Genomic DNA, 12,655 nt, shown 5'->3' with positions numbered 1-12,655 from the left:
CCCCATGACTACCACATCCTTAGCTTTTGCTACCTCGGTGACCTGACCCAAGAATTCCTGGTTAAGCTCCTCTGTTTGGGTGGGGGGTCTATAGTAGACTCCCACCAATAGGTCCCTTTCCCCTCTTCTGCCTTGAACCCTAACCCAAAGCACTTCAGAGTGCTTCCCCCCGACTCTTTACTAATTAGCGAGGACGTGTATTCCTCCTTGATATAGAGTGCCACTCCTCCCCCTCTCTTTCCTATCCTGTCCCTCCTGTACAGCCTCTTTCCCTAGTCCCTCTCTTTCCCTAAACAACTATACTATCTCTCATGGAGAGATGTAACTGAGAGGAGTTGAGAACTTATTCTCTCAGCTCTTAAAAAGACCTCTAAGACTTGGGTCTAGGAGGCCAAAAGCATTATCTAAACTGCCAGGGCGTAGCCTGTCCCATTGCCTATGACCCTATACCCCATGTACAACATAAATCTACACCATAAGGATTAAACAGGACATGGGGCTTTCTTGGGGGTCTGCCTCAGGCTGTAGATTGAACTGCCATATGAACTAAAAGGAGTATCTTAAATCTTATTTCCCCTCTATACATAAAAGGCGCTACGTGGACTTGTCTTTTCTAAAAGTGGAGCAGAATGTAATTGGATAAAACGGTACCAAAACACCACACCCAGTGCAGAGCGGTGAGTGACAGAAGTTAGTCCCTTGCATAATTCACTGCTGGAAGGTGTGTAGATACAGTAATGATAGGAACCTGCAGAGAACAGGAGGCAGACTAGGCCTTTGCCCACTGGTTAAAGGGTATTCCACCACAGTGCTCAGATAGCAGGAGGAAAGCAGGAGAGTCCTGGCAGAGTGGCTGGGAAAAGCAGAAGTTCAGAGGCCAAAGCTTGAAGCTCAGGAAGCAGTGGAACGTGGCAGCCCAGTCCTGGGACAGTGCGGTAGAGGGCAGGGAAGGGGAGAACTATGGCAGTACTCACAGGAAGCAGACACTTATCTGGAGCTGAGTCCTGCCTTGATGCTAAAGGAGAGCTCAAGGAGCCCATACCCTTCATGGCAGAAGGGTAGGGGATATCAACAGCTCAGCTCTCTCTCTTCTGTTTTTAGCCGGGCTTATTCCCCCAATGCATGGAATAGACTGAAGGGTGTAGAAGATGGCACCTTAGTTATACCCTGTTATTCTGGGTCTTAGTTCACCTCTTTGTATTTATCAGGTACCTTTTACCAAGCAAGTTCCCTGCCATTGTGAAGAGCAGCCAATGGAGTTACTGTACAACTGTAGAACTGCCTCATTTGGTACTTAACGTTGAAGGAAGGGCCAGGAATCAGGTCTGAACCCAAACTTCCTTGCAGTTCATGAGAAGTTCAGTGTTGGGGTCACTGCTGAGGTATATACAGTCCTGGGTCATTGTGACACTCTGGAGCCAAAGGGCGCTTATATATATGATGCCATTACCATGTACACATGATGAAAATGTCACTTTGCATGGCTTTATGGTGTCACACTACATGTGCAAGAGTGTTGGGGGTTTTAAATGTAGCGTAGTTTTCAATGACGCATTGCAGCTATTAGTCAACTCAAGCCCTGGCCTTGGGAGAGGCGGGCAAGCTCTGCAGAAAAAGGGGATTGCCTTTTCTCAGGTGCCTGCTGAAGACAGATGCAGCAGGGGAGGGGCCCAATCCTTGTTTTGTTTTGTTCTGGAGGAGCCTGCCCAGCTCTCCCATGGCCAGGGTGTAAGCTGCTGAGCAGCTCCTGAGCTGTGGGATTCCCCGGTCCTTCCCTCCACAGCAGTAGTGCCCCCTGGGGCAACCCAGGTGGGCTGCTAGCGGGCCAAGTACTGCCCCAGATCAGAGTTGGGGGACAGTTGGATTGGGCCCAGTGCTGACTCAGGCTGGGGAAGCACTTGGCCCTCTAACAGCCTGCCCGGGCAGCCCCAGTGGGTACGGCTGGCAGGGGAGGACTGGAGGGGAGGACTGGGTCCCCTGCAGTTCAGAGACTTCTGGGCCCACCAGCAGCTCACTCCCTGGCCACGGGCATGTTCCACAAAAAAAAAACAAACCAGGATCAGGCCTCTTGCTGTAACAGTGACAGAAATATAAAACCCCTACATTGAAACAGAGGGGGCACTTGTACACATGAAGGGGTTTAGTTCCCCCAAATTGAAACAGTAGGTTTTTAATTTGCAAGTTTTTAATTGTGACCCACCATTTCAATTTAGGGGCTTCTGTCACTGTGACAGAAGTGATGGCAAGATTCTTTTTATCCACAATGGGATCATTTGCCCCAATTATACTAAAATACACCAGAGGTGGTTTAAGTTGCCACACTCAAATACATTTTAACACAAAAAAACCCCATGCATGTGTACCCAGTGATGCCATTATGTCAGACAAATGACCATTTCCCATCATTTTGTCATGTGTACATGGCCCCACCATCATGTGTACAGACACCCCGGGTTTCAATTAAAAACCCATTGTTTCAATTTAGGGGGCACAGACTGCAACCCTAAGGACTAAACTGCCATTACATGTACAAGCGCCCTAAGGCTCCTCTTGCGACATCAGTCAAATATAAAGTAAACTCCTGGATTTCAAAAGGGGCTCTTTCTCATTTAGACTGATGCCAGGAGAGAGGATTCAGTCCCCCGATTTGGGCCCGAGCGTTCTCATTCGGACTCTGAAGTCATCAGCTGGCCCCTGGGTGCAGCTTCATGTTCTTTAAGCACCAGGATCAAATAAAGAGCCAGCATCATTAACAATGTCATTATTTATTTTTAATACCACCTCTGATCCCACATTACTCCTCTCTTCCCCCTCTTCTTGCCCCCTCCTTCCTTTTGGGGAAAAAGAAAGAGGGAAAAAAAAGTCAGGAGCTCGCAGCAAGAATATTAGACAAAAAAAAAAAAAAAAAAGACAGAGAAAAGGAGAGAGAAAGAGCGTGCATGCTTGTTGGAGAGAATCTCTTTCCTTTGGGCACTGAAGTGTTCTGACTTCAAACCTTCTGTCCTCATTAAGAAGCTCTGTGTGTGCCATTGTGACATCTTTATTCACACACCCCAAGACTTCAAAGCCTTCAGGAGATTTCCTTGGTGGATTTAACATAAAAATATCAAGAGATGAAACAGAGCAAGAGGCAGCTCGGTGCATTCTTGTTTTAATTAGACCTTGGGTGGAAGGGGGGTGAAGAGGGAACAGAGCCAATGATATGCATATTCAGCCATGCACACGTGCATATGTACACACCCTATCCCATGCACTCTGATCACTGGCAGCCATCTCTCGCAACCACAAGTTTCGAGAATATGAAAGAGACTGTGAGTCTCACAAAGTGGTTTGTTTTGGGAATATAAGCAGACACACACTGATCTAAGAAACTGGAGGCTGCCTCACGTAAAATGTACATTAATGATGCACTTCAAGCTTCCCATTTAGGCAGCTAAAAAGGGGGGAAATGTAAGGAGAGAGGCTACCAAAGAGGTGTTGGAGGCTTCTGATAGGGAATGCAGAGCTGAGCACATTATTCTGAATAAACTGTACATTTAGATAAATCTCGTCTCTTTTCGGTTTGCAGTTTTTTACTCATGAACAGATAATTAATTTAGTTTATTCATTGCCGAATATTAAATTTTCCAATTAATTTCCATAAATAACTTGAGGTCTCTGGCTTGTTCACCTGCCATTGCTAATATTTGATGTTTACCACTTGAACTGTTTTGATTGGATGTGTAGGTCACATGCTACGGTTTTTGATTCCTGACCGGGTATCAAACTCTTCAGCACCTAGATGCCAGAGAAAATGCTTCTAATGACAAGTACCAAATTAAAGCTTTCAGCATAAATGTACTACTGCTCCCTTACCATTTGTTGTTTCAGTTAATAGCTCTAACCATTTGCTAGAGCATTCACAGAAAGCAAGTAGAAAGGATTGTACTGAAGTCAGTTAACTAGCAACGTTGATTGATTAATCCTGAACAGTTTTCCCTCACCATTTAGCCAGTGACAGGATGGATCATAAACAACTTTTCTTTCAATCCCAGGACTACATCAGTTCCTCCCTTGCAGGAGATAATTTAAGAGAGCTCTTTTTTCCTCTTCTGTTTGGTGGCCTGTGGGACAGCTTCCTGCAGGAATCGGATCTGAGGAGATGCCTCCAAACCTCATTTACATCCTGATTTCCAAGTATTGCAACCCAAGCTCTATAGGGCATTATGGCTGCTCCAAAGCACACTGCAGTCCACAACAAGCCTAATTCCTGTCAGAGGGTTTTAGATGCTATTAGACGGTTCAGTTGGTTTAAATATAAATCGGTATTATATGGTCCCTTAGAACCATAGTACGGGAGCCTTATACCCTGTATACATGATTACCTGTACAATCATTCTTTTTTTAGAAAGGAATTGGAGACAAGAGTGACTATATGAGTTTCCCAAGGGCATAAATGGAGTCTCTAGCAAAGTAAAGACATGCATTTGAGTCTCCCAAGTCCTAGATGAATGACCTAAGTATTGGGACACCCTCCTGCAGTCCCTAAATGTAGGAGGAAGAACGCTAGTGGAGTCACAAGACAAACAATCACAAGGTGCATGAAAATAAATGATGCTCACAGGAATCAGTGCACTGGGGAATCATCCTGCATCTCCCTGATCCAGTCATTCATCTCATTTCCTTTCACTTTGGAAAGTTACTGCTCATCATCAGAATAGCTATTTCTAGCCACATGGAATCATATTCTGGAACTTCCCTCTTGCATGTCAATAATACTGAGGACATCAGCTTATTCGGTACAAGAAGAAGTACCTATGCTTCCAATGGCATTGTTACTTCAGTTATTGTAGGCAAGCAAACCCCTTGGGATTTCAGTTTGTCTGTGGATGTTCTGACCCTGCAATTACTCTCTCTCTCTCATTATGAAACTGGATGGCTCAGAGGTTTAATAGCATTTTTTTTCAAATCTCCAGGTTAGCAGTGTGAATGTAGCTCAGGAGGGCTGACTAAAACCAGTTCCATTCTAATGACTATTTGACCTGAGCTGATATATTCAGTTCCTCAGAGGCCAGTGCCCCCATCACAGAAATCTCCAGCACTCACCAGGCATTTTGTAGGGATCTCTGAGAAGCCAGGGACTGGGTCAAACACTGAGCAGAGTGGACACTGCCTGGCAGGGGTTGGGAGACAGAAGCTAGCCTACTGAGGCCTCTGTCATACTTCCTGAGTGGATAAAGAGAGGTCTGCTGCCCATCCAGCATTTTTAAACAATTAAAAACCAAAAAAGCCTTCCCATCCCTGACCCTCTGTCAGGGCACTATAATCCAGTCTCAATTAAAGTACCATTAACTAAACTGCATGCCTGGCCCTGATCATTTACAGCTATTCTTGTTGACAATGGCACTGATTAAAGATAATATTAATGGACTGGGTTGATCTCTTGGGTTTCTAACCTTGGGTTAGTGGGAGGAAAGTGCTTTAGGATTATTATTGGTTTCCTTCTCTTTGAATCCCCCCTGCTACAATTAACATTTCATTGAGTGCTCAGGTTTGCTACAAGAAGGGGGTTGCTGCTGTGGATATGCAAGAGGCAACCCGGCCCCCCAAAAAAACAACAACAAACAAAAGACAAAAACCAACCAAAAAAAACTTGGGGAAGGTTTTTTTTTTGTTTTGTTTTCTTTTCTTTTTCAGGAAGCCAGATGGAGGGTAGAAATACAGTTATAATTTAGGACTGCTCCCTAACAGGAGACTAAGGAAACTGGGAATTGGGAGATGGTCCCTGAGTTAGGGAATACCTGGTCTGCAGAGGTCACCTACTTCTCCACAATTAAAGTCTGTTGTCTAACTCTTCTCATTTATTGCCTTCCAGTATTTACTGAACCCCTCTCTACAGAAGGAATGCAGCATGTAGAGCTTGTTCCTCCTGTGTAGACACAGATCTAATCAAGAGGCAGGTCAATACTTTCCATTTAGATTTGGATCCAGCTTAATTATATAACCACTTGGTAGCTAATAAAAATGATGTGGATTCACCTGCCTATGTTTGCTTTGGAACCTGTGGCTCCGTGCCAATAAGAAGTGTGAGTATTGATTTGATTACTATGTTGTCCACCTTGATTTGATAGTTGCAGCTGCTTTCCCTGATCAAATGAAGTGCTTTCCACTGATTAATTAGTTTTAATTTGTTTCCCCCTCAAGCACAAGATTTGTGTTTTTATTGATAAGCAAGTATCCATATTTCCGATCTGCTGCAATTAACATAGCAGCCCCATGCCACTAAAAGCTAAAGCATTTTTTGCATTAATAAAAATACTTATATGCATTGACTAATCTCCCTGCTTCCTCATTAAACTACTTGCATAGCTTCAGAAAGGCAAAGACCCAGCTGTTAGGTACTATTGCACTACCACTACAGGTCTCAAGACAACTAGCATCTTATACTAGAGTAATTCTAGCCTTTGGTAAGAGTTCCCTTGCTGTATACTTACTTGCAACCCCTCCAAAAGCCCTTCTCATATACATCTTCATCCCCACTGCTGAGCTACTTATACAGGTACATGGAAGGGTAACACACAACTCTTTCCCTAAGGTCCTACAACTACAAATCATTGGTTCCTACTTCAAGAAAATCACTTTGCTGTGTTATAACTAAATAGAGACACATAACTCTCTGAAGCCAAAAACAACAGACTGGAGCTAATTTGGAAAACAGGTTGTACTTAGAGGTTTAGAGGTTTTGTTCCTTTTCAGTGAGAGGCACTGGGTTTATTTAGCTCGGTGTCACAAATGTACTCATTTTCAGCCTGGTTCATTATCAAACCGGTGTCCAGTCCAGTGATTAAGACCAGAGTAGCAAATTACCAGTCTAACCATATGTATTCTAATGTTTCTTAAAACACCCATCAACAGAATATTAATGCTAGTCTGGAAAGGCCACAGGTATTGGGAGGGAATTTACAGTGCCAGGAAATGACCTTAACTTCAGATTGCCACCTCACAAAGGGAACATTAGGATGGGAGACAGCTTGCATATTCATCTCCTGATGTCATGAAATAAGCTCTTTTACCCCTTTCCCCCATGGTCGTCTCCTGCTTAATCTTGTCCAGTCTTTCTTTTATAAATGTAGGAAAAGAATAATAGCAATACCTAGCTCTAACACTGTGCTTTGAATGTGCAAATCTCAAGGAGCCTTGAAAATGAACCAGGTTGAAAATGAATGGGTTTGTGACATCAAGATAAAGATATTGCAGATATCTCCTCTTTGGAGATGGGGGAACTGAGGAGAAGAGAGGAGAAGGGGTTCATAAAATGTCAGACAGCGAGTCAGTAGCAGAGCCTGGGGCAGAAGCCAGGCTTTCTGATATAAAAGTCAGTACTCTAGCCACTGGAAAAAGTTACTGTACTGATCTTTCTGGAGGTACTGGTACTGACAAATGGGGCACCTGTTCACTCTCCCTTTCAGCATCTGCTCCCAGCCTATTGCTGTTTAAAGGACCATAAGCCAATGCCCACTAAGAAATACTATAAGCCTCCCATAGAAGACAGACCACTGGGTAAGCAACAACTGATCCTTTGGGAAAAATCAAAATATAACAGGAATGGGAGTGAGGTCATGATACTGGGTAAAATGGACCTATAATCTGACCCAGTAAATGGCAATTCCTATATTTTTATGGCCATATGTACCCATCAGATTAAGCATACAGCAGATAACAATGCTCCCCTTACCCATGTTCTGCTTTGTCCATCTTCTGAGCTACCAAGACTTTTGCTTAGGAATTCCTGGAGCTTCTTTAAGGACATGGGATGCCTTCATTTGAGATGTTGTACAAACCCATGCTCATTTCAGCCTTGATTTCCCAGCAGGAGCTGTCCTTTCCTTCCCGTCTCCCTGAATGACAGCATAAAAGCACAGGGTATAGAGATTAGAGCTTTGGCAGCTCCAGAATGGAACTGAGTTCCCCTTTAGTGCTTTTCAAAGCCAAAGCCACCCCTCTCTCCCCCCTCCAGCTCCAAATGCTTTGTGATGAATTAGACACTGGCCCTAGAGAGGAAGTAAGTACAGCCTCTCAGAAAGAGCTTACACACAGCCATGGATATTATTAGCCCCTGTTTTACTGCAGTAGGGAATGTTGGCCAGACTACTGAGGTTATCTGGGAGTTTAAAATTGCCTCTGGACATCCATCCAGACTGATGTGCAGGAGTGATTTCAGGTAGATGTCTCCTCTGAGGCAAAGTACTTCCAGTAACAACGTACAGAGCTGCCATGTGAGCATTGGATCTCAGCCAAGCTCCCAGCATGACAAGTCCACATGAACTTCCAGTCCAGCCATGCTAGCACTGGCTTCCACCCTCTGAAATATTGTTGTTGCATTTGCAGGTGCAGGGGAATGGTAGAATGAATAAGTCTGCCAGAGGGAGAGGTGAAAAGCGGGGCAGGGAAGGAGACAATGAGATTAATGGCAGGGATGCAATCAAAAACAAAAGTTAAAATGAAAATGTTAATCATTTAAGAGGTGGTCTTGGTAGAATTACTTGCTTTATGACTCAGAATAAAAAACAGAAGATGGGAAAGAAGAAGAAGTCCCAATAAGAATAATTTAGTGTTTTGTGTAATGAGCTTCCTTTCTTTTCAGTAGTTCACTGTGGTGCCTTATCACTTACCCTGTGATTGACTGAGTCCTCTCTTTGCCTGCTCCTCTAAATGGTGATTCACCATCTGGCAGTCATAATTTCTTTTTTATCCTATATTCTTTTGTAATTAGAAAATAAATTACTTTTTTATGAAGAAAGAAACATGTCTAGCATATTACTTACAGATGACAGGGTGTGTGGGCTTAGCATCAATGAGAGAGAAGGGAAGCAGGACCTAAGGCCCCACCTTTCAGCCCAGTTGCCACATCAAGAGGCATTAGATTTTCTCTTGGCCATGCCAGGGGCAAAAAGGAACAAAGGACCTCTCCTTTGTTCATTTGTAGCAGGAGTACAGTATGGTGGGAGAGAGGGTATGTAGGAGACAGAGGCACAGGGCTGTGGGGAAGCTTGAGAGAAGTGATAGCATGAGTTTGTGGTGAACAACTAGGGAGGGTCATGACAAGCAGAGGGAGAATGACAGAGAGAGAAGGGTAGCGCTGGGTGCTCTGGGTGTTATGTGTGGGGAAGGGATGCGAACAACAGGGTATATCACAGGCTCTAGAAGCTATAGAGCAAACTGAGACTTTGTGCAGGTAGGAGTAACCTCAGTAACACCTCACCATGCTTCTTTTTTCCCTTCTATTCGCCATCTCTTTAGATGTGGGGAAACTTTCTTGCTCTGTCTGTGTACAGCACTCAGCAGTATTGGTCTTCATCATGTCTGGCTACTCAAAGCTCTCCTGAGATCAGGTAATAAATGCTGAAGTCTGTTGAATTTGCCTGACTTTTGGTTTGATTACACTGCAGCTTCCATGTACTGGGGGGTATTTAACCTATAGCTGTTGTCCTTATGTGTTGCCCTCTTTACCTCTAGTTAGGCCTTGTTCATTCTCCAGTTCTTCAGTATCCTCTCTGAATTACCATGTGATAGAAGGAGGCTTCATAGCAGGACCCCCTACTGGGGGATGCAGGACTTGATGCAAAACAGATGTTCCTTAATTGTGGGCCTGCCTCTAGTCTGGCAGCAGTGAGCCCCAGCAGGTCTGTTCTCAAACATGCCCCATCTACCTCCTTCTGCATGTACTCTTCAAACTTGCCAGTGAAAATGCCCTGTGTCTGTTCTCAAGACCTTGTTTTTCATTAAGCTTGAGAGCAGCCACTAGAGAGGACACCAGAACATCTTCACCAGGATATTTCTGGGTTTGGGGTATGTGTGGAGGAGCAAGTGGGTAGGGAAGTCTGGAATGGCCCAGCCAGAGCTCATTGCTGCCATGGTGTAGACATCCACTTATGACTCTTGTCAACACTACAATGTTTTGCAGTTTGGTCATCAAAACTTTGAGTGCATTCACATGGAAAGCTCATCTGCTGTAGAGGAATCCTTCTTTTGCTGGGACACTTGCACCACTTCTTCTGAGTGAGGTAAGGCTTCTGCTGCCAAACTGTAGCTGGCAGAAGGAACATGTAGATCCTCCCATGCCTTCTTCCAACTCCTATGTACCTTTGAGAAGTGGGTATCTTTCCAGGTTGCACTTCATGCCCCGGTGTTACAACTGCTGAGTGGAGCCCCACAGAGCTGCAAGAACTACATGAATGTTTGGCAGCTTGGTGGTAAAAGCTTCTGTCTGTTTCAATGCATGTGGGGATAGACAAGGCCGACACGTAGCATTGTAAGAGAGGAGATCATGGCTTCAGGCTGCCATCAAAATTCAATCTGGTAGCTCCCAGAGAGAATTGCTTCCCCTTCTCTCTGACTCCACTCTTTTAGCATGTTGTACAATGTCAGTTAGGGAAACTTGGGGAAAAGAAAATTTCTGAATGTTCAGGAGAGATCAAAATGTTTTTCCTTATTTTATATGCAGACTTGGTACTTGAAAGAGGTTTCCAGGCAGGGGTTAGAGCTAGTGGAGTTCATTATTTTAAGCCAGCCTTTCCTCATTGCTGTAGATTATACTAGGCAGAAGAGCTACAGAGGTTGTGTGTGTGTGTGTGTGTGTGTGTGTGTGTGTGTGTGTGTGTGTGTGTGTGCGCGTGCGCGCGCGCGCAGACTGGGAGAAAAATCTTGCAAACCAGTAAGCACCTACTCATCTCTTCTATATCAATCTCTCCCACTACACTGCACTGATAGTCATAATGATGTTTTATATCCATTCCTGCCACTTTCACCAGAGGCCACCAGATGCAGTGTGTCCAAGTTCCCTGCAACCACACTGGAATTTAGACAGGAAACCGAACAGCTGTAGAGACCACCCCCTACAGAACAAGAAATGCTCAACCTGTCAGCCCATACGATAGCATCTTACCTAGCTTGTGTGTTTCCCCATGCCTGTACTTCTGTGCTTGGCTTAGAAAGAGGATGTGTATATCAGGTATCTGCACATTTGTGTGTGCATTCTTAAAAGATCTCTGGCTGTGGACAGACAACTTTACACCATATGTGAAAGAGAAGTGGAACCGATCCAACTGTAGGAGCAAACAGACACACAACAGTTAAATCAGACTATCTCGTACCCTTTCAGGCTGGTAAAGCTGCTTCATTTGTCAACAGTCACCTTGTATGCAACCTGCGTGCAGTTAGCAGGTTGTCTCCATATATAAGATCATATCAGGATAGTGTGTATGTGTGTGTGTGTAAGTATAAGTATAAAGAAGATGCACACACTACAAATCCTTAGATTGGGCTAAACTAGGAAAAGGAGCTAGAGACCTGTGAAATACAGAGGCTGTGGTTTTCGCTACTCTAATGTGGATGGGAGGAGGGAGAGAGACTAGACGAGAGTGAGCTCCTGCTTTCACCTCTGTAAGCAACAACCATGGTGGTGCTGTAGCCGGAGGCATCTGAAAGAGAAAGGATATGAGTAACAGGAAAACACCAGTGTACAGACCTAATTGTAGTGATCACACCTGTTAGAGAAAACAATAAGCAGAAAAATGAATAAATCTTCCCGGGACTAGTTTTTATCAATGAAGTGTAACCATATGAAAACCCGTAAGAGAAGAACTACAAGACAGGCATCAAAGTAGGCAGACTGTCACATATAATACCCCCTTGCCCCTTCCCGTAACCAGTTGCCCAGGGAACATACAGGAAGATAAAGTAAGGGTCTCTGTATGTGTAGGTAAGTGAATGACTAGTTAATAAGACAATCTTCTTTTTATTTTCATCCTGACCAGAAATATGTGTGGGATATGCACAACACATACACATATATGTGTGTGTAACACATGTGTGTACAGCCTTCTTGCACTTACAAAAATACTTTGAACCCTAGATAGTTAAATTGAACAATTTATTCACATTTTTTTGTGGAATCTGTAAATCCCTCAGATTCACTAGCTTCGCTACAGAAAACAAGTTCAGTGGTTTCTTGGTAAAAAGCAGATGGGGAAAACAGGTCACATCACTGCAGTGCTGTTTTTGATCCAGATTTCTCCACTGCTTCATTCCTAATGCTTTTTTCCCTAAGAAGCTCATTTCTCTCAAAGATCTTGAAGATGGGTAGGTGATTTGCAGATGAGGGATGAAGAGATGACATGATTTTTCCAAGGCCACACAGAATTTTGATGGTATTTGCCTTGTGGCGTCATCATGGAAGCCAAATCATGGAGTAGAGCCAGGTTATATATGCTGAACCTGGTTATGGTGCTGTACAAAGAGAGGCAGAGCAAAGGAAAGAACCCAGAATGATAACCTTCCTTTAATTTTTCAAGACTGGTCATTTAATTTATATTAAAAAAACTTTTTAAAAACTGAGCTGGGTGAACTTCCCACATACGACCCATCACCCAGTGGAAGGGGGGTGCCATCTCCAAAGAGGAGTATACCTCCTCTGATCAGGCCTGTAGGGGGGCTGTCAGGAAAGCTAAGGCGGACATAGAGCTAGGACTAGCGTCCAAGATCAAGGATAATAAAAAGTCCTTTTTTAAATACATAGGGAGGATGAAGAAGGCACCGGGTAATGTGGGGCCCCTGCAAAGTACGCTAGGCAATCCGGTGGTTGTGCCAGAGGAGAAAACGGAACTCTTTAACCAAT

Source organism: Gavialis gangeticus, unplaced genomic scaffold (assembly GCF_001723915.1).
Source record: "Gavialis gangeticus isolate Ggan-Ray unplaced genomic scaffold, GavGan_comp1, whole genome shotgun sequence".
NCBI lineage: Eukaryota > Metazoa > Chordata > Crocodylia > Gavialidae > Gavialis > Gavialis gangeticus.
The sequence above is the reverse complement of the archived record's forward strand: the minus strand, read 5'-3'. Positions refer to the sequence as shown.